Consider the following 24,057-nt stretch of genomic DNA (forward strand, 5'->3'; position numbering starts at 1 on the left):
GTCTTGCCCCTCAACGCCAGGAAAAGGAACAATGGTAATTATCAACCAAATACAAATATTCTAGCAGATAAGGAAGATGACCTTCATAAAGGAATCTACTTGCTAAAACAAATAATTGCTAAATTTAACATGGAAATTTCAAAAGAAAAAACTAAGACAATGGTCAACACGGGGAAAGAACCAATCAGAACCAAAATAGTGATAGATCAGAGGATTTTAGAGCAAGCAAACCATTTCAGTTACCTCGGATGTGAAATGACATATGGCTACAGCAGAGTTCAGCCGGATATGTGGAATAATTAACAGATATCTACAAAAAAACAAAATCAGGAGAGACACTCAAATGAAATTTTACAAAGCTGTTCCAGTTCCCACACTTCTCTATGGAAGTGAGACCTGGGTGATTACCAAGATGGAACAAAGCCAGATTCAGGCACAAGAAATGAAATTCCTTAGAAGTCTTAAAGGTTGCCAGAAGTCAGGCTGAGAAATCAAGATATTAGAGAAGAACTGCCAATCTTTAGCCTCGATGATAAAATTCGAGATTACAGAAGAAAATGGAACGAACATCTACAAAGAATGGAGCGTGAGAGACTTCCCTTAAAGGCACGAAATTATAAGTGCCATAGAAGAAACGACAGAGGGAGACCCCGACAGAGATGGGTACCGTAACAGACAACTCCTGCCTAATACCTAAAGAGAAGATGAAGATACAAACAATTGGAGATTCGCTTTCAAATAACACTAAATAAGTACGTATACTTATCGACGAATAAACTGAAGTATAACCGGATTATTTTCACGATACACTTGAGCACAAAATTAAAGAAATTCCGACCGAAATATTCGAAACACCATAATAACGAAACTACACGTGCTACACTAGCGAAATCCACATCATACACTCTCTAACAGTTTTGATTTTATTCGTAAGATAGCAGCAGCGGTCACAGAAATTTGTGCGTGCCCAGTTTGTACCCCCTACCCCGTTTTGGACATCTGTCGCCTATGACGTTCCTGGTGGATTCCACTATAATTTTCGGAATGATCACCCATCGCTATATCCAAATCACTCTCAGACGGTGAAGTCCCAGAGAGCTCAAATCTTGAAGTTCTGTACATCACATCCATCTTGAGTAATGAGCAATTTACTGCCACGCAGCAACCAACATCTGAAATTATCTGTAAGTGCAGTCGTTACATTCAAACTTAACGCTGATGGTTTATCGTTTGCATTAATAATTAGGATACGATACACAATCTAAAGGAAATTTCATGTTTTCTTTCCCAAACTTCGTTGCACCACAGGGTGAAAAAGGAACCGCATCTACAAGATAACGATGTTACTGTTTGTGGTGCTACGTGCTCGTTCTCGAAATACGGTCTACAGCAGAACCTCGTTTATACGGCGCTCATTGCTTTGCATCTCCGATTTATCCAAGTCGTTTATATGTCCTTGGTACATTAACACTACAGTTTTCAGAATCACGTAATGGCGTCAGTAAACAAGTCTTCTCTGAATGACCCCCTTCCTCCCCCTCCCCCCACCCTTCCCCGATTCGCTGACAGTGCAAAATAACATCAAAGAGGCCTCAGAAGTACTGTGTGGGAATGATAGAGGAGAACTATTGAAAACAATGTCTGCTTAACTTGGGGATGTAACTTCAGTGGTGTCAGATTGTAAGATTGACATCCCAGGATGCTCAGGCACAGGTGTTAAGGAAGTATATGACAGGCTGCAAGGTGACAACGACGCTCGTTACGATATGACTTTTGACGGCAAATTTATCTCCGCTGGTTTGTTTACAGACAACGAGAATACTGATGATGGATTGGGTGATAAAGTTGACATTCAGTCGGAAGGTATTTCGACACATACGGAGGCAACTGGATAAAATGACTTATTTCGAGCGCTAGGCCGAGACAACTTCGGCCGTATTAATTTTGGTGATACACCTGCGTGATATTGTTATAGATAAGCAACATACAAATCAAGAGTTACGCTTCGTCTTCGTTGTATTGTCCCTCATCGATCATAATTGAGACTACTATTACGGAACTGCTTTGGGCACCTAACCTGTAACATATCCATGCTGAATTTATTCAAGTCTGTTAATAGTTTATTTCTTTCAGGCATTAACGTGGTCAAACGTGAGTCTGTACTTAAGTTATTACAATTTCTTTTTCACCTTACACTGCTGTTTTTCCTTCTTCCAAAATCTCTCGATATCGTAAAGAAATAATGTTGTTGTTGATAAGCAAGATCCATTGAATACTCTTTTACCAACCGTGTCCTCTTAATAGACATAAGTTCTCAGATTCACTCCTTTAATTGTCCATATTATAATTGATGTATAGAGGATAACGTTACTACTTTATTCAGAGCAGTCTTTTGAGCGTACGCCCGTTTAAACTACAGCGAATGCTTTCACTTTATCTCTGTCTACGTCGTTCCACATGTTTCATAAAATAGAAAAGAAAAACATTGCTTGTTAGAAGAAAAGCAAAGCACGTGGAAGAACCTGACAGGATGAGTCCACTTGGGAGTATGATGTTCCACCCACTCTGATCTGGGTGCCTGCATTCATTAGTTTAGCGAGGGTGTCGGCAAGCAGGTCGCTGTGTGCTCTCTTGAGGCCAGCTGCCACACAGCTGTTTGATATCCTGAACACTGACAACGCAACAGAGTTGAACCTGGATCTGATCCCACGCAAGTTATATGTGGGACACATCTGAAGCTCTTGCTGTCCACGGCTGTACTTAACGTCACGCAGGCATTTAACAGAAACACATGCCATGTGTAGCCGAGCTTTGTCATGTTGAAAAATAGCACTACGAGAGAGCTGCATGAGGGGTAACACATGAGGACGCAAGATGTCAGTGACCAACTGTAGCGACGAGTGTCGGTGTGCCTTTCTCGACCCTTCGTACACTGTTTTACTCCCTTAAATAAGTAAGAAAGCTACCTCGATGTAGCGACAAGCAGTGCTAAGTAGCCAGTCTGTCACAAGTAAGGAATAAACCATGCATTAATTTCTTCTAAAATTATTCTAGAAGGAATTGTTACGCACACACGTAGTAGTCTGAAGCTCTTGCGAAGGAAGTACCAGGCCCAGTCCGCTAAGGAGAGGAGGGACACCATTGCTATTACGAAAACACTTATAAAAACGTAAAAATATATCAGTCGTTGTTCTGCATAACTTTCTGACTGGGGTAATACGCTTGTTCCAGGAAAAACCACTTACTAAAGATACAAACATCTGTTATCAAAAGTTTCGAATCGTGTAAAATGTATTCCAACAGTTTTCTGTCTACTCGTATATTGGTAGTTCGAGGCTACTTGTGTGGTACTAATGAACCGATGTAATTGGTTTGGTGAGTAATGATCATTGTAGCGTTAAATCCAGGCATTACCAACGTCGTTTGATATATGAACAGCACTTACAACTGAGCTATTGTAAAATTTTTTAGGTAAGATTCATTTATTTGATTTTATTCTTCATGTGCCTTGGAAGCCACCCACGGCCCTTCCTCCTCCCTCGCCGCGGTCGCAATACCAAGGAAAGATTTCAGATGGCTGAGACTGCTTTTAAATATTTAAAATGAAACGAACTTTTGTAGTGAGAACCAACAAACATATTTTTATGAAGTCGATAGTTTTTATTTTCATTTTTTCCTGCTGATGTCGAACAAGTAAAATGAATAGACAATGTTTACGTGAGAGTACTATTGAAAGAGCGCTTGAAGAAGTCTTGAACGAATCAGATTTAGATAAAAGTGAAGTGGATGATGATGTCGAAGAAACTGGAACCGATTCACCGTCTGAGAATGAAGATGATTTTCAGCTCAACCGTCCGGATGTTAATGATACCAACTGCAATAAATTAATTGCCAAGAAATGAACACGAATATGTTACGAAAGCCATTTCGAGAATGTTGGTGCAAAACATAGTACTGGAAAGAACGGGTATAAAACAACAAGGAGAATTTGGATCTCTGAAAGAGGCTATGGTGCTCATTTTTACTCCTTATGAAATGAATCTCATGAAAGTACATTCAAATCAAGAGGTTTCTCGACACCGATGACTATAAATTATTCTGGTTCATAGGCTTCAAATCATTACAATAAGATACGTCTCAAAGATTTATGGCCTATACTCCAGGGCCGACATGTGTACTACAGTCCAATCGGTCGGACCCGATTTTTCGCATTGACTAATATGTTGAAACTTCCTGGTAGATTAAAACTGTGTGCCGGACCGAGACTCGAACTCGGGACCTTTGCCTTTCGCGGGCAAGTGCTCTACCATCTGACCTATCCAAGCACGACTCACGCCCCGTCCTCACAGCTCCACTTCTGCCAGTACTTCGTCTCCTACCTTCCTAACTTTACAGAATCTCTCCTACGAACCTTGCAGAACTAGCACTCCTGAAAGAAAGGCAAAGGTCCCGAGTTCGAGGCTCTGTCCGGCACACAGTTTTAATCTGCCAGGAAGTTTCATATTAGCACACACTCTGCTGCAGAGCGAAAATCTCATTCTGGAAACATCCCCTAGGTTGTGGCTAAGCCAGGCCTCCGCAATATCCTTTCTTTCAGGAGTGCTAGTTCTGCAAGGTTCGCAGGAGAGCGAGTCCTGAGTAAGGCGCTTTAACGCATACGACTACCGGGAAGGGCATTGTAATATACTTTTATTAATGTAGAAAGTAAACAGAAACCATTCGGTCAATCTTAACAGGTAACACTTCAGCGTTAGTCTCTGACTCATAATGCAAGAAAAAGTGCTCCGTTCCACCTGTCTGGAAAATTTCTATTCAATCGCAACACTTCACAGAATGAAGACGATCATTTAAACGACATAAAAAACTCTTAGAAAGGTTGCAAACACTAATTTCCAGTATCTATAGTGCTGAGGCATTTCTGTCTATAGAGAGTGAGTTCCTCAGATTCAGAGTTTTTGGCACCCATAAGAAAAAGCTGCTCAACACAGTTGATTAATATTCCAGCGAGGATCTGCAGACACATAAGATGGTGTAAATTCTTGCTAAGGCTTCTTTATACACTCATTGTCAGATGTGAATCTGATCTTACATGATTACGTACATTCGTGGAATACTGCAGTAACGTTCCACAGGTGTGTCGAACGGTTTGGCGTAAGAGGAAATTGACGAGTTACAGCTTTGGGAATGATTTGTGGTTGAGGCCAAGGTAATGAGGCAGGGAGAGGCTTTGACGAGTTACTCAGTAAGTAAATGGCCATTAATATTTACTGATTATTCGGATTCCTACGCTACAAGGGGGAAGTAATAGAAATTAAAGGAGAATACGGATTAGGTAGCAAAAATGAAAGGTATTTAACTCATGGTAATCTGTTACAGATTTCATATACTAATAGCAACTGTGTTGAGACAGAAATTTTAAAATCAAATACTAAATATTAAGGAGTATCCAGGGTCAGATACAGTCACACAATAATTTAATGATTACGATGAGTGCAAGAAACTTTATGAAAACCGTTAGCAAGAATCATCATGTAAGGGCGTGAAATACTCATGTATTTAAAAGTTGTAACGCTGGTTTTTACATTTCTTGAAGATGCAGACTATGTGATAATGAATATCACAATTCAGTTAAGGGAGAATGGACATCGGCTAAAAGGGAAATTATAGATGATGGACAGAAAAATATAACACTATGGAAATTGCTGCTAAAATCCCTGGCTAAAATCAGACATTTTTAAACTGATCGAGGAATAAGGAAATCCAAATGTAGGATTAGAAACGAATAAAGCAATGTGTAACTTAGGAATAAAACCTTTAGGAGATGCAAGGAGGATATTTCTCGCTAAAAGAAATCAACTAGTGTTACACACCGGCCTTAATTTGAGGAAGAAAGTCTGATTGCTTTCAGCACAAAATGAAATAAAAATTAATCGCAGACTGAGGGAGAATAAGAACAGAAGAGACTCCAACAGTTTAGGATGCAGCTCTGCAAGTGGATGTTGAGTAAGTGGACAGGAAAATATAAATGAGTAGTTTTTCCTCAAAAACATTGAGAAAATAAATGTGTGGAGAACACTGAATAGAAAGAGAGAGCCGCTAATAGGATATGTGCTCAGACATCCGGAAATAAATTCGTCAGTACTAGAGGGAACCATAAAAAACAAAAACAATTGGGAAGGATACACACTTTAGTACACAACAGAAATCAATGTCAGTTGTTTGGTGTAAGTACTTCTCTGGCACGAGAAGATTGGGACAGGTAAGGATGACATAGAGTGTCGCATCAAAGCAAAGAAAGAAAAGGGAGCGATAGAAATCTTCTTACCATGTGAGCCGTGGTGCCATTGAGTTAGCAGACTGTTGTGTGTGGCGCCACTGACTCAGGTGTAGTATCGACTCGTCCCTCTTGAGGCCCCATTGCCAATATCTATGTGGAGGGGAGGGTATCCATGGGTTGTGTCCTTAAAAGGTCTTTGCTCGCCGATATATATACGGGGTTCGCTGGCCCGAGAGTGGGGCACGCATTTTGAGGTTTGGAGGTAGCGTCGTGACAAGAGGTCGTCACGAGGTCCGAAACCACGAGCTGCTCAAGGAGGGCCTATGCAGAGCTAAGATACCGGGGTATTTCATTGGGGTCAGCGTCGACTACAAGCAGCAGGCCGACATCCCGCTGTTTGGTTGGCAACATTCGTGTCGGACGACTGCTCGGGACTTGGCTGCCCTCTTTTACCTGGCTTTCATCGGCACCACTCAGTAACCGCTGCGACGCACCGTTGATCTATGGAACTCCTTGTTCATAAAGGGGAGTAACATTCTGTAATCCTCGTGGTGATTTCTTTCATTGGCTACCTGTCTTCCCAATTATTTTCTGGTTTGTACCCGACCCCCAGAGATTTACTCGGTCGGCTCTTTGGTCGTAAATATAGACAGTAGTATTGTACTAAGACACTAGTTGTCGTCTGAAAATTTTTCCGACTAATATCTTCCCTTTCCTTTCTGGTTTGTACCCGATCATCAATGTTCTAATTAATCAGCTCTTGGTCGTAAATACAGCCTGAACAATTGTACTAAGGAGCAGTTTGCCGTTAAACAAACCTTGTGGTTATATTCAGTTGTTAACCGGTTCAATTCTTTGATTGTAATTGCATTTCTCAGTCAACCTGTTGTACTATGCTGTACGTTTCTGTATTTGAAAGACCGGGTCATTATTGGTGTATTTTAAATATATCTATATTTTAGCTAGATCTTGTGATTCCACGGAGTGAGTTCTCGTGTAATAAGTGTTCACAAGTAATGTTTTAAGACGTTCCTTCAGAGCGGTCTTAATAACTGAAAATCAGGTTTCTTTAAAAACAGCCAACTGTCAGCAGGGCTATAGTCAAAATAAAATTGTCAGAAGGGATGTGTTGGGATCCATCACACCTGGATTGAGACTGAAATTAAGACATTGGTTGCTTTCAAGTAAGCCTTATTATTGTAATATTGTTTCCTAATCTGCTTACCCTTTAAGCACAGGTGCGCGTCTTAACACTGAAGCTTTCGACATACAGCTTTTAAATTAAAAGTTGAGCCATCTGTTTTGAGTAATTGAATCACTCTTGTCATCAATAGTGCTTATATGTAAGGGGCGTTCGAAAAGAAAGCAGGCGGAGGCACAATTATCGAAAACAGTACCTGTATGTTAGAAGTACTGACCCTGGCTGTTGAGACACTTATACCACTGTGACATACGGCGGTGAATGTCTGTCTCATAAAATTCCCAGAGCTGCGATGTTAACCAGTTCCGCACGCACAGCTAGACGTCGTCCTCCGAGGTGAATCGTTTGCCCCTCAGAGCCTTTTCAAGGAGCCCAAAGGTGGCGTAATCACAGGGAGGGAGGGCCGCGACTGTGTTGATCGAATGAGGCTTTACACTGTCCTGGAGCAGAATGACCCCATGGGTGAGATAGCCTGGTTGTTTTGATTTGATCGCTTGGCGAAGGGTGGTCAAGGTTTGCGAGTAACGCTGGACATTCACTGTTATCCAGTGCTGCAGAAAGTGAATCAGAAAGGGGCCATCTTGGTGAAAGAAGAAAGTCAGCTTAGGCGCAAACTATTCATCTCGGACGACGACTTTCAGCTGTACATGCGGAACTGGTTAACATCGCAGCTCGGGGAATTTTATGAGAGAGCCATTCACCGCATTTTGTCACAGTATGACAAGTGTCTCAACGGTAAGGGTCAATACTTCTAACATAGAAGTACTGGTTTCTGTAGTTATGCCTCCGGATCGTTTCTTTTTTAACGCACCTTATAGTTTTCATGTGTTGCAGAAGGGGATTTAATAAGACAGACTGTGTTCAGCGCGGCATAAACACCGCTGTTTCACCCGATAATGGGCGGGCTGCAGGTCCGGCCGTCTTGTAATCATTGACATATGGTGTTCAGTTTCGCAGTACAGCACTTCAGATTTTTTATACAAATGAAAAATTTTTTGAACTTTAGGTTTAAGGTCAAAAGATTTTTGCAAATTTGTTCATTTTGTTAAAGAAAATTTTACGGTCAAATGCTTCGATTACCTGTAAAACACAGTTTATATATTGTTAAATAAACTGGTTGTGTGAAAAGAAAGTTATATCGGTGGGCCCTCCCTGCCACGTTTTCCTTTATTCAAGTACGTACCACATATCACCATGCAATAGTTTGAAGCTGTATTTGAAAGTGTAACTCTTGGAAGTGTTTAAAAGAGGCCAATGATAAATAAAGGTTCAATATGTGTGTGGACGTAGTCGATTATCACTGTTTTTTTTACATGATTTAAGTAGATGGTTAATGCCATGAACCAAACAGAGCACAGAATAGTAAAGAAATGTGTACACACTCTTTTCGCTTCTTAAGGTTGGTTAACCGTAAACATTGGACAAAACAAACGTCAATGAGTAAGGAAATGATTACTCATACTAGCAGAAACTAAGCCACACCCTCTGTGCAACATTTTCGTGATAGCGCAGTTTTCCTCAAACGATTAAAATAATGACGAATTTTAAGCCCTAAAGCTTGGTGGGGACAGTTTCGCATACACAACAGTAACAGGAAAGATAACCAAATCTTTAGTTTGGAAAATGACTAATATTGTTGTCAACTAGTATGGTTTCCTCTTTCTTTCTCAGACCAAATACATGTTATGAGGCTCAAAGTTGGTATCTAAGCTAGCTGAAAACACGGTTGGGCATATACAGACGAGTTACATAGGACGATCATCATGAGGGGTAAGTTCTCTAAGGCTATGTTCTGCAAACCGCTGACTTTCTGAAACGTCTGAGGGCACAGTAATTCCACTTTCAAAATATTTGAAATATTGCTGTCCGGCATGGCGTGTATTTCGACAGCTTGGTGTTGTTCTCTTTTTCTCGTTGTTTATTCTGCCTTGACTGTGTTTATACGCCAATTATTAAGACATAATCCTGCTGTGATCCTCGTCTTCGATGTCACCTTTGGTTGTCGTGCTGCTGGTCTGGTGGAAGGGAATTGATTATGCCGTTGGTTGCTTCGTCAGCCGTCCGTAGGTCGTGCCTGCATCCCGATTGTTTAGTGTTACGCTTGGCTGTTGTCTCACCGAAACTATGGTTACAGTTTCCTCCCCAGGCCGACCTTGGAACACTTCTGAGCACCACTGTTTGTTGTTTGTGAATGTCATTTTGTTTCTTCGCAGGCCTTCAGCTGTGTGTTAATATTGTCTGTTTTATGTTTAGTATATGGCCTTCAGCCGAACTTCATAACAACTTTAAGATAAGGCCTTCAGCCGTGTTTTATGTAAAATTCTTGTTGCTCTGCATTTAGGCCTTCAGCCGCGTTTGTTTCAGAATCTGTGGCTTTAATATGTAAATCCTTGTCTGTAAGGTTTCTCTTTAATTATTTTGAATTCTTGAAATGGCCTTCAGCCGTGCTCTGTAAATGTTTATCTTAAGGTTGTTGTCTTTAATTATTCTTGAGTAATTGCTTGGGCCTTCAGCTGACAAGATACTTTAAGTTTACTTAAGATGTTTTTTTGTCGTACTGTGTAGAGGTTTAGCTTTAAAGTTTTTCTTTTATTAAGTAAAGAAAATTTTTTAAAGTGGGTTTCCAGCCGAAGAATTAACTTGAATTTTCCTTAATATGACCTTTGGCCGGAATGTGTAAATGCTTGGCTTTTAAAGAATTTCCTTAGCTGATCTGAAATATTATTTCGGCCTTTAGCCGAGAAGATATTGTAATTTTACTTAAGTAAGGCTTTGAGCCGTAACTCTAAATCCTGGTGTTTTAAAAGCAATCACTTAAACTTATTCTGGAGAAGTTACTTGGGCCCTCAGCCGTGAATTGATCTTTGTTGTTTTAAAGAGAAAACTGTACATTGGTCTGAGCAATAAAGTTGTGTGTGTTCTTGTGTAACTAACAGTAATTGACCTTGGCCCCTTTCCACAGCCTGATCCGCTCTGTCCTGCGAAACCAGATTACCTTAGTCTGTTTTTTACGTCCTCTTTGCTCGGTTCGTGATGAAGTATTTTGCTACCTAAGTAGCAGAATTCCTTAACTTCATCTGCATCGTCATTCATAATTCTAATGTTACATTCGCACTTTTCTCATCTCTGCGACTACTCGTTACTTTCGCCTTTCTTCGGTTTACTCTCAATCCATATACTGTACTCATTAGACGGTTCATTCCATTCAATACACAGTGTAATTCACTTTCACTGAGGATAACAATATCATCAGCGAATCATCTCACTGATGTCCTTTCACCATGAATTTTAATCCAATTGTTGAAACTTTCCTGTATGTCACATTTAGTTTCTAACTTCTGTGATTCTTCTTTCTATAGATATCAATTGCTCTTCTGCTGAACTGCCTACTGAGCTGTTAATTACCGTAGTTCCATATTCTTCAGGGAACTTCAAGTGTAGCTCTTCGTTCCTTAGTAATTCTGTATCCTGCTTCTTTGCGCATTTACTTTTCCTATCTATTCTATTAAAATTGAGCATAAGCTTCATCATTACTAAGTCGTGATCTGAGTCTATATCCACTCTTTACAATCAAATACCTGGCATCGAAATATCTGCCTCAACATTATACAATCTAATTGGAACATACCGTACCCCTCGGCCTTTTCCAAATTTATCTCCTCCTCTTGTGATTGATGAACACAATATTCGCTATTAGCATATGAAATTTATTGAAAAACTCAATTAGTATTTCTCCTCTCTCTTTTCTACTACCAGACAGATATTCTCCCGTAACCGTTTCTTCTATACATTTCCCTCCAACCACATTCCAATCCCCTGTGGCTATTTTTCTTGTCCCTTTACTATACAGAATTACTCGTTGAATATTCTCTTACACTTCCTTTATCTTTTCATCTTCAGCTTGCGATATCGGCATGTAAACCTGAACTATCGTTGTCGGTGTTGTTTTGCTATCGGTTCCGATGAGAACAACCCTATTCCTGAACCCACTTTCTTTCCTACTTCCTATTTACAACGCATTTTACTCCCGTTATACCATTTTCTGCTGTCGATATTACCCTATAGTCATCTGAATGTGTGTAATCTGAGCCTTATCATTTTCTAACACAGATATCACAATAGTTAAGGCCGTTAATTTAACGACAGGTAGTTCATCTTGAAGCTGACTATGGAGCTATGTGAGGCGAGAGAATCTAATTTTTATACCAAATTGTTTCTTTAAAATCGTTTGAGAAACCCTGCAGCGCAGGAAGCATGTGTTGGCATCCAATCACGCATTGTAGCTGAGGGGAAGGGGATGTTTCGCTCGTAACAGTCTAAGCAAACAGTTCAGTAGACGACTGCAAAATGAGGTTCCCAGCCCGGCAGAACGGATGGAAAGACTCACCCAGCGGTGAGATCGGAACTACGTCGCTTCTATAAGTGACCTGTATTGTTGTGTAAATTTATCTCATAACAAAAAGATCATGACATTTTTGTTTCGTAAGATGGAGTAACATCTCGAGAGTGAAAGTAGTATCTAACGTAAATAATATCTCTGACTTAAATGTTGAATTCTTTACAAAGACTGCACGTGCAGTTTTCCCCTTCACTCATAAGTCGATCGAGTTATTTTCTTTCCTAAGAAGAAACCGACTGATATCTGCTGAAGCCGAAGTTAGCGAGTAGTTTCGGCTCGTGTGGTTGCATTTCAAATATATATCTACTGTAAAATGATCCACATCGCGTAACCCAATAAAATATCAGAATTTGAAAACAAATAAACTATGCGCACGTTCAGTTGAACGTTAGATACCAGTAATGGTTATTAAGAATGAAAATAAATTAACGACGTTACGCAAATCACACTTGCTTCCACTAATACAATTACAGATCGTAAAGATAAGCATTAGAGAATGGAATGGAATGAACGAGACGCTGTCGTGATTAACTATATATACTGAAACAAGAATCAAATCAGGAGCGCTTGTTCCTTACTGTATGCAAACTCTTAAACAAACATGACACTTTACATACGTCATAACAATATAGAATACGGTTATTTCGAGCATATATGTAGAATTACTTTCAAAAACGATAATTGTTCATAAATCACCAAGCTTTTCACAAAGAAGCGACACGCTTCGCAGAGGCCAAGTTATCTTTCACAACCTCTAACACATTATACTCTCTGAAAATGTGCACTCACTTGGAGTTGAAACAATGAAATGAAATCATGACACTGACTCACTGACTTAGTTTTTGTAAATTACCAAAAGTTCCGGATTCACGTTTGCAAACACTTTCGAAAAACAAGCATTATTTGTGTATTCTGTTTTCAGCGGTCAGGCAGTTCAACACGTAGGTTATATTGTGATATTGTGAATCTAGTCCCGTCCCCCCCCCCCCCCCCCCCTCCAACGTGTCCCTTGCTATTATGGGAAAATATCTCGGCCTTTCGGTCACTATTTCTTCTAGGGAACAAAAGATTTATTCTTCCGTAAAGTCCAAATTTAGCTACGATTTAGTAAGAAGAAGACTTTGAATAGCGATTAAAAATTCGAAATTTTGGCTGCAATAACTTTGTCAAATCGTTCTCCAGCAGCAAATTTCTTGATATCTGACTACAATGAAAGACAGCGCGCTTGTGCACTGCGTGGAGTGTCCTTCAACTTCTGCAATACCATCATCACATTTTCCTCGCTATAAAGTTTTAAAGTGTTTGTACAAAACCGTCTTATTGTTAATGAACTGGCATCATTTATGGTTCCAGGCCTAATCCCATGTATATTCTCTCTTTTTTTCATACCGTCGTCCAGCTATGGTCGTAAGTTTTTCGAATTAATCTATCGGAAGAATATATTTTGCATCGTGTTAAATATGGACTGGAGCCTTCGCACTAGGAGGATGCCCACTTCGCCATTTACATGCAGGCTGACAGGCTTTCAGAGGCTGCCTTTCTTTTTTCTAAGCAGATGTAGCAACTGGGGAAGGCAGTGGAGCGGAAGAGCCTTTCCCTAACCCTGAGGACTACGCCAGCTTAATGCAGTGTTTAATGCGATTCTGTATGTTTTAATTATTCGGGATTTGACCGTCTGGTTTTAAACTTTCTTTGCTTTCTGCATTTAATTTGATTGGGAAACCGTTGATTTTGAACTTAACATATACATGGATGGACATGAGAAATGAAAGGTTGCAATAAATTTTTCATCTGTAATTATTACTTTACGTATGAAATATTCTGTTGTAGATTAACAAAAACGAATTTCTTTGAATATTCCAAAATAATTATTCAAGTTTTACTTTTATTCAAATACAAAAGCTGTTTGTGGAAGTATGAAAATATTATTGTCCATCGAACTTAGCAAATATTTTCACGTTACAGTGGATTTTTGTTCAACTGGATATTCCCGGCCTAGCTCTGAAGCATAAGACTATCTTTACTATATGAAAATGTTGTCTTTTATATTGCTAAGCTCTCCTGAAAAATTATCCACTTTTAAATACACTTCACGATTTTTTCAGAATGTATCACGTTTTGAATGAAAATTTACAAAAGCTGCAGCTTGTATCCACCTGTGAATGCACAAGATAAAATCTACTATATACTTTTATTCTGCGTCTGGAATGCTGTGAAAAGAAACACTTTATTATTTTCGCTCACCTCCACCTGTACCCTTTTTTAGGATGTGGTCGTTATAGCGATCGTATATTGAAATCTGCCGCTGCCGCAGACTGCTCGCTCGCGGCGCAGCTCCACACCGCCAGCGATATCCAGTAAAATGCTGAAATTTCTTAAATAAAACGGTTAACGTCCGGTGCGAACTTTGCAGTAATTGTGACAAACAGATTTTACTAGATAAATATATTTTAACAGAAACAATTAAAATCTTTACACACCTTTTACAATCCCAGCTACAAATGGCGTCGATCATCGACCTATGACAAATGAAGACGACATAAGAGCCTGATGCGCTGTCACGGGTTCCTCTCCCATTCAGTCCGTGCAGAAGACAAGCGATTCTATTACAATATATTGCCTATTCATATCTTAACTAATTATTCTACAGTCTTTGTCATTTCTCATTACATATCGTTTGTTCTGTGGCGGTTTTCACATCCTCCGCCACAGATAGTATTTCACACTCTTTGAATACTCATTTATAATAACAAAATTAGTAATTATACTTTTCCTCACAAAATTAAGTGTCCTTTTGAAATTCAGTTAACAGAAATACATATAAATTATTTGTTACAGTGAGCATTATAATCGAAATGTTCCTTTAACTTTCAATTATGATGCGTGCTGCCAGAGAACGTTACAAGTGCTACACCTCGGGGGTGGCGGTGGTCAAGCGGTGTCCCATCGGTCTCGAGTTCGACGCACGGCTCAGAGTGTGAGACTACCCCCACAACGCGCGCGGCTCTTCCTCCTCCGCAAGTGAGGACCACAGCTCGTCGGTCAACAGTTCTTCTGAAGAAGGCGACGATAATGATTCCTCATCTGAAGAGAAAGACAACGCCAAAATGGATATTGCTAAAGTAAATGCCAAAAGAAAGCCAAATTCCTCAACGAAGGATCCAGAAGTTATTACTTCACTTGCATGAGTTTGCTTCACATTTCTACACATGTATGTTACTCCTCTTACGTAATTAGACTAACTAAGATTTCAGTATAGAAACAGAGAGTATGCAGACAGAACACAATATTTATTTTCCGTTGTAGATATACGTCATAATAGTGTAAGCTGTTTTATCTAATGTAATAATGAGTATCAACTGTCAAATAAATGTATTTCTGAAGTAACCAGATCACCTTTACAGATCCACAAAATAGCGGGCATTTCCAACTTAATACACCTTCGTTTGTAGTCAAAGCATCGGACTGGCGTATAGACTCTAAAGCATAAATACGCTGCAAGTGAGCAGGGCATAAAGAGGCCACTACTAAAATAAGTGTTAATGGTATCAAGGTTGTCCCATTGTCTGAAATTTTGTTTGTGTTTCTTTCTCTGTAATTTTAATGACTGTCACGTCTTGCCATTTCTAAACTTCATATATGTCATTACATTATATATATTATTCCCTTACCTACAAACCTGTACTGACAAATCAAAAATTAACGGTTCTGGAACGTGAAATTGACACTATTGTATGACTGAGAGTCTATGAGCTGACTCAGATGTAATGAAACTCTTCTAAGAGATAAAACTACATTAGTTTACGAAGACGAGCATGAACTGTACACAGTCTATGTAAAATGAGCATGAAGTATAAAAATTATTAGTACACTACTTTAGCCACTCCTGATACTATTTTGGCACCACTACGTGGACATGCCATCAGTGACTAGTGCATTAAAATGCTTTACCACCGTAGAATTTGCTGGCGACATACACATGTGTGACGTAAGGCAGGATGTGTCGACTTGCATGCATATCGCGGTGGATATACAGGTATTTGCTGTATGATCCAACAGTGAACTCAGCATATTTTTTGCACCTCTCAACGATGATGGACGAATATTAGAACGCATGGTGGCGCTTGAAATAAAATTATACGTGACTGAAATAGTGTTCTAATAATTTTTGGCCATTATACAACCAGTCGCTAATATCCATTAACAATCCATCCTGGACAGCATATGTGAATAAAACTTCATTCAGATGGGACCAGGGCTGCAAATTGTTAACTGTTATGCCGGGGAGGGATCTTATCGGAACTCTGTCTGGAAATCATACAAATGAACTACACACAGGTGGCTGCGCGAGCCAAAATATGCTCACGGAAGATCTGATTGTTCAGTCCCAAGACACAGGACTGCGCTCACATTCAGGCCACCTATGCAACACATTCTGTTACTACTCTGTATGGTTTACTCTGCTTACTGCTGAAGACTAGGGGCCTTCCGCAAAATTAATCTTTATCCTACAGCAGTGTGAACTGTCTTTTAATTCGCGAGATATTAAAACTCTTTGTAAGATCGGAACTCGATAAATGCGTGCGCGGCTCTGGAGCCGCTACAAGAGTTTCAGATTTACCGGGATCTGTTTCCAATATTTCAATCTTTTGTGAAGCTTGAAAGTCGTGCTTGGCTGTTTGTAGAGACGCATTGGCTACTCTCATAACTAGTGTTAAAAATGTCCTGATATTTTTAGTGATGTGCAGAATGAAAAGACTGTATCACAAGTCTAAGCTTGTATCACAATCTCACTCAATAAAACAGCTATGGAGTAAACACACAGCACACCGTTTCATAAATCCAAAGCAAAGGAAACAAAGAAAGGACCTGCATATCTCACAATATTACGTAGCACATGAATGAATGATGTAGTAAAAACAAGAAGTTGTTGTGAATTTCGGTAAGCCTTCTGCTTACACCATCCACTTCTGCAAAGGCACAGTCTTCCGGTTTGTAAATAACCGAAAACAGTCTGCAATAAATAGCTATCTAACTTTAAAATTATTGAGTGGGTCGTAAATTTTTTTCGAACCCATTATGATAAAATTCAGTGTAACAGTACTACGGGCACATGCTTCATATGAAAATTCAGCAATGCAGGATTATACATAATTCCACCTTAATCCTGAAAACTAAGTCGTTCGAAAGGAAATTATACTACATTCTCATAATAACAGTCTTTACCACTTCTCTTGGTGAATCCCGATACGTTACAGTGACTGAGCAGTGTATCCTTGTACTTCGCAGCAAGACATGAGGGCGACTGTAGCGTGGCGCATTTGAGTGAAAGCTATATGCAGAGGAATATGCTTCTAATAAATAAATTTTCAATAACAGATTTGAATAACTGGTATGTTAACTTTTACGAATAATTGTGACAATTGACTATCTCGTAGAGGTGATCTAATCCACATTTATCTTTCAAAAACCAAGACAAATTTGCAGGTCATGTAATCCAAAAACCATCAGTACAAAATTAATGTGACACTCGTTGAACAGTTAACCTTGAAGAATTGAATATGCTAGGGAATCAAATAATTAATGCAGCAACCAGGCTAGAAGTAGTTATGAATTTGCAACATTTACAGGCCTACTCCATTGTGCGCGGAGCAATCCTAAGTAATCAGATCTAGTAATCACACCGAAAAGTGTAACACCTATTATGAAGTCGTTTGATCTTACCAGGTATCTTGTACGTAGTAAATGCTGCTCAAGGACATAACTTTCCAACAAAGGAAAATTCGTCATAACAGCTCCAGCATGTCTGTACATAACATTCCACAGTTCCTTTCTGCAAAGCAGTGGGTGCTTTCTCTGAACGAGGAACTCACTTTGGTCGAGGACCGCCAACGAGATCTAATGGATAAAGCACACGACGCACCGAAGATTTGTACTGATGAAGTGCCTCAGCAAAGGTTTTGTGAATGTTCGAGGTCAAGTCAAAAATTATCTATACTTTTCATACTACCATTTATTAATATGATGATGTTGTTGTTGTGGTCTTAAGTCCTGAGACTGGTTTGATGCAGCTCTCCATGCTACTCTAACCTGTGCAAGCTTCTTCATCTGCTGCAACCTACATCCTTCTGAATCTGTTTAGTGTATTCATCTCTTGGTCTCCCTCTACGATTTTTACCCTCCACGCTGCCCTCCAATAATAAATTGGTGATCCTCCGATGCCTCAGAGTATGTCCTACCAACCGATCCCTTCTTCTAGTCAAGTTGTGCCACAAACTTCTCTTCTCCCCAATCCTATACAATACCTCCTCATTAGTTATATGATCTACCCATCTAATCTTCAGCATTCTTCTGTATCACCACATTTCGAAAGCTTCTATTCTCTTCTTGTCCAAACTATTTATAGTCCATGTTTCACTTCCATACATGGCTACACTTCATACAAATATTTTCAGAAATGACTTCCTGACACTTAAATCTATACTCGATGTTAACAAATTCCTCTTCTTCAGAAACGCTTTCCTTGCAATTGCCAGTCTACATTTTATATCTTCTCAACTTCGACCATCATCAGTTATTTTGCTCCCCAAATAGCAAAACTTCTTTACAGCTTTAAGTGTTTCATTTCCTAATCTAATTCCCACAGCATCACCCGACTTAATTCGACTACATTCCATTATCCTCGTTTTGCTTTTGTTGATGTTCATCTTATACCCTCCTTTCATGACATTGTCCATTCCGTTCAACTGCTCTTCCAAGTCATTTGCTATCTCTGACAGAATTACAACGTCATCGGCGAACCTCAAAGTTTTTATTTCTTTTCCATGGATTTTAATACCTACTCCGAATTTTTCTTTTGTTTCCTTCACTGCTCAATATACAGATTGAATAACATCGGGAAAGGCTACAACCCTGTCTCACTCCCTTCCCAACCACTGCTTCCCGTTCATGTCCCCCGACTCTTATAACTGCCATCTGCTTTCTGTACAAATTGTAAATAGCCTTTCGCTCCCTGTATTTTACCCCTGCCACCTTCAGAATTTGAAAGAGCATATTCCAGTCAACATTGTCAAAAGCTTTCTCTAAGTCTACAAATGCTAGAAACGTAGGTTTGCCTTTCCTTAATCTAGCTTCTAAGATAAGTCGTAAGGTTAGTATTGCCTCACGTGTTCCAACATTTCTACGGAATCCAAACTGATCTTCCCCGAGGTCGGCTTCTACTAGTTTTTCCATTCGTCTGTAAAGAATCCGCGTTAGAATTTTGCAGCCTTGACTTATTAAACTGGTAGTCCGGTAATTTTCACATTTGTCAACACCTGCTTTCTTTGGGATTGGAAATGTTATATTCTTCTTGAAGTCTGAGGGAATTTCGCCTGTCTCATACATCTTGCTCACCAGATGGTAGAATTTTGTCAGGACTGGCTCTCCCAGAGCCGTCAGTAGTTCCAATGGAATGTTGTCTACTCCTGGGGCCTTGTTTCGACTCAGGTCTTTCAGTGCTCTGTCAAACTCTTCACGCAGTATCTCCCATTTCATCTTCATCTACATCCTCTTCCATTTCCATAATATTGTCCTCAAGTACATTGCCCTTGTATAGACGCTCTATATACTCCTTCCACCTTTCTGCTTTCCCTTCTTTGCTTAGAACTGGGTTTCCATCTGAGCTCTTGATATTCATACAAGTGGTTGTCTTTTCTCCAAAGTTCTCTTTAATTTTCCTGTAGGTAGTATCTATTTTAACCCTAGTGAGATAAGCCTCTACATCCTTACATTTGTCCTCTAGCCATCCCTGCTTAGCCATTTTGCACTTCCTGTCGATCTCATTTTTGAGACGTTTGCATTCAGTTTTGCCTGCTTCATTTACTGCATTTTTATATTTTCTCCTTTTATCAATTAAATTCAATATTTCTTCTGTTACCCAAGTATTTCTACTAGCCCTCGTATTTTTACCTACTAGATCCTCTGCTACCTTCACTACCTCATCTCTCAAAGCTACCCATTCTTCTTCTACTGTATTTCTTTCCCCCATTCCTGTCAAATGTTCCCTTATGCTCTCCCTGAAACTCTGTACAACCTCTGGTTTAGTCACTTTATCCAGGTCCCATCTCCTTAAATTCCCACCTTTTTGCAGTTTCTTCAGTTTTAATCTACAGCTCATAACCAATAGATTGTGGTCAGAGTCCACATCTGCCCCTGGAAATGTCTTACAATTTAAAACCTGGTTCCTAAATCTCTGTCTTACCATTATATAATCTATCTGAAACCTGTCAGTATCTCGAGGCTACTTACATGTATACAACCTCCTTTAATGATTCTTGAACCAAGTGTTAACTATGATTAAGTTATGCTCTGTGTAAAATTCTATCAGGCGGCATCCTCTTTCATTTCTTAGCCCCAATCCATATTCACCTTCTACATTTCCTTCTCTCCCTTTTCCAACTACCTAATTCCAGTCACCCATGACTATTAAATTTTCGTCTCCCTTCACTATCTGAATAATTTCTTTTTTTCATCATACATTTCTTAAATTCCTTAGTCATCTTCAGAGCTAGTTGGCATATAAACTTGTACTACTGTAGTAGGCGTGGGCTTCGAGTCTATCTTGGCCACAATAATGCGTTCACTATGCTGTTTGTAGTAGCTTACCCGCACTCCTATTTTTTTTATTCATTATTAAACCTACTCCTGCATTACCCCTATTTGATTTTGTATTTATAACCCTGTATTCACCTGACCAGACGTCTCGTTCCTGCTGCCACCGAACTTCGCTAATTCTCACTATATCTAACTTTAACCTATCCATTTCCCTTTCTAAATTTTGTAACTTACCTGCCCGATTAAGGGATCTGACATTCCACACTCTGATCCGTAGAATGCCAGTTTTCTTTCTCCTCATAACGACGTCCTCTTGAGTAGTCCCCGCCCGGAGATCCGAATGGGGGACTATTTTACCTCAGGAATATTTTACCCAAGAGGATGCCATCATCATTTAACCATACAGTAAAGCTGCATGCCCTCGGGAAAAATTACGGCTGTAGTTTCCCCTTGCTTTCAGTCGTTCGCAGTACCAGCACAGCAAGGCCGTTTTGGTTAGTGTAACAAGGCCAGGTCAGTCAATCATCCAGACTGTTGCCCCTGCAACTACTGAAAAGGCTGCTGCCCCTCTTCAGGAACAACACGTTTGTCTGGCCTCTCAACAAATACCCCTCCGTTGTGGTTGCACCTACGGTACGGCTATCTGTATCGCTGAGGCACGCAAGCCTCCCCACCAACGGCAAGGTCCATGGTTCTTGGGGGGAATATGAAGCTAGTGGTGTACAATTCACATCATTTCTTTACGTAATCTCCCTCCTTCTCAACGCACTTGGCCCAACCGTCAACGTGTACGTATCCCTTGCAAATAAAAGATTTTCGGCTGGTCGTAAAGCCCCTTTTGCACCGCATTTCGCACGTCCACATCTGAGGCAAATCGGGGACCACGCAAAGCATCCTTGAGTGGCCCAAACAAGTGAAAGTCACTAGGCTGTAGGGAGGGTATTCCAAAATCTCAAATTCCATCTTGTTGATGGTTTCAATAGCGTAACAGGGCGTGTGTGGCCCTACATTGTCATGCAACAACAACACTTTCTTCGACGGCAAACCTCGGCGTTTGGTGGGAATTGCTGGCTTATGCTGCTTTCCCAACAGTTCACTATACCCCGCACTGTTGATAGTCGTTCCCTTTCCCATGAACTCTGCCAATATGGACTCCTGTGAGTCCCAAAACTCGGTTAATATTACCTTTCCTGCAGATAGCCCCGTCTTGAATTTTTTCCTCGTTAAAACGTAGCCAAGTCCAGAAGCCCAGCTCCTACATCAAATCTAACGTAACTTATCATACCAGCTCCATTCACCAAATCCCATCATTCAGGTTTAACGTAGTACAGCTGATCGTACCATGTTTTACGTGTTTGGAGGTGATAAATTCGTTTCAGAATGTCTTGGGTCATTACCAGACGTACACCAATTAATCTGTTGACAACATTTCTTTATTACACACATAAATACAACAGCTGACTGTCACAACTTCCCAGGAACCGGAACACACCAGATAGTACTCCAACCACACTCCAAAAAAAAAAAAACTTCAATTGTTTCTTGGTTTTAGAAATTGGGAATTTTGCAATTGCATCGAGTTTTTCAGAATCTGGTAAAATACCATCCTCAGAAATGCTGTGACCTATAAACTTCAATTTTTTTACAGTAAACTTACATTTAGTAGTTTAAGTGACATTTTGATAGCTTAAGTGGCATTCCTCCCTCATAGTATTAACATGTTCCTCCTAGGATTCCCCAGTAATCAAAATGTCATCTACATAAACAGTTATTTTGACTAAATATCTTGTCCCAAAACGAAGTCAAGAGCTCTAATGTATTCTGCTACCGAAACGTTAAGGCAAAACGGTACTCCACAATACTGATAACATCTTACCCCATGCAAAAAGGCAGTATACTTTATTGATCCATTTTGTAATTCTACTTGGTGAAATCCTGAAGTGAGATCTAAACTAGTCACGTATTTCATTCTTTCAAATTTATGTAGTAACTCTCCTATGTTCTCTGGATGATCAGTTTCCCTAATAAACGAGACTCATCTACCGAACAAATACCTTAACCTCACCATTTACACCACCCACCGCATGCTCTGGCGCTCGTAGTGATGCACCCAAATTTCTTCTCCGGTGACAATTCTGCCCAAAAGTACATCACTTTCGTTGTTGAAGCGAGTGAGTAGGCGTTGACAGACCTTAACACGGGTAAGATTACGGTCGTCGGTAATCTTACTTGGTACCCACCACGCACAGACCTTATGGAAACCGAGCTCGTCGTGGATGATGTTCAAAGCGGATGCTGCCTAATCGATAGTGAGTCGCCTACTCTCCAGAACCATCTCTCGAGCTTGCTGAATGTTGTCTTCGCGGAGATTGATGGCCGTCCCGCCCCGTTTTCGTGCGTTATACTTGTTCGACCACTTTTAAAATTCTCTATCCACCAAAACACAGTTTTACGTGATAGTGCGCATCTACCATATTGCGAAGGTTGTCTGCGATGAATGTCTGGCTCTTTGACACCCTCTGACCAGAGGTATCGGATCAGCGCCCGTTGTTCCTCTTTGGTGCACACTTCTAATGCAGCTGCCATGCTATGTCAGCAACAGGAGGAAGAACAATGGCGCAAATAAGACCAAACTGTCACATGATTACCACAGCTGTATAACAATGACATGTGCGTGGATAGAAGACAACGTGCGCAATGTAACAAACGTTATCGCAAAAGTGTAGATAATTTTGATTTGTAGGTAAAGGATTAATCGATATACCTTTTAACAGTTTTCTGCAGAATCCAAAAGAGAAAAATAAAATAAGTATTACGAGATATGAAAAGGGTAAAATGTATTGAAATAAGAGAACCGATTAAAAGGAATCTTGAAAGCTGTACTTAGAAAAGAAGTTTAGACCGCGGAAATCACATTTATTGGTGACCAGTTTCAGTCCAAAGGCGGATCATCTTCAGACGCCACTCTGGAATACAGATTACTTACAAACATAGAGGATCATATAGATAAAATATAAACAATGTAATAAAAGTAAAAAGAAGTGGTACACGAAGCTGACGTGTGGAGACAGGTCCGCGGATCAGAAACTGCAGAAGTCTCCAGATGCTGTCAACTGCTGGAGAAGCAACGATGTGGTGTGACTAAACAGCAGAAGCTCCGCCCCTAGTCGTCTCCGCACGTCATTCGTAACCAACAGAATGAAAGCCTGTTGAATACACAACGAAAAACTCTAGATACTATCTTACAAATCATATTTGTTTATAGTATCGGCTGTAGGATTAATCGCTATTGTAGCTGCGAGACAAAGCGTTAAACCATAGAATAGCGTACAATAAAAAGCCGATAACGAACACTGCCCTTTGCGGAACAGTATGTATAAAACATCACTGGTTACTTAGCAACGTGGTAAAAACTTCCGAATGTCAAGGTCGATTTGATATTCCTTTATTTACAGCGACCGGGTTCGAAAGACTTTACTGTCACTTCAGATCTTAAAAAAATTGTATTAAACCCTTTCATTTTGAGATGGAACCTCACTTCAAGTTGTCACATTAGTAATTTAAATGTAGCACATTGCCAACTCA

The sequence above is a fragment of the Schistocerca serialis genome, chromosome 6, assembly GCF_023864345.2.
Source record: "Schistocerca serialis cubense isolate TAMUIC-IGC-003099 chromosome 6, iqSchSeri2.2, whole genome shotgun sequence".
Taxonomy (NCBI): domain Eukaryota; kingdom Metazoa; phylum Arthropoda; class Insecta; order Orthoptera; family Acrididae; genus Schistocerca; species Schistocerca serialis.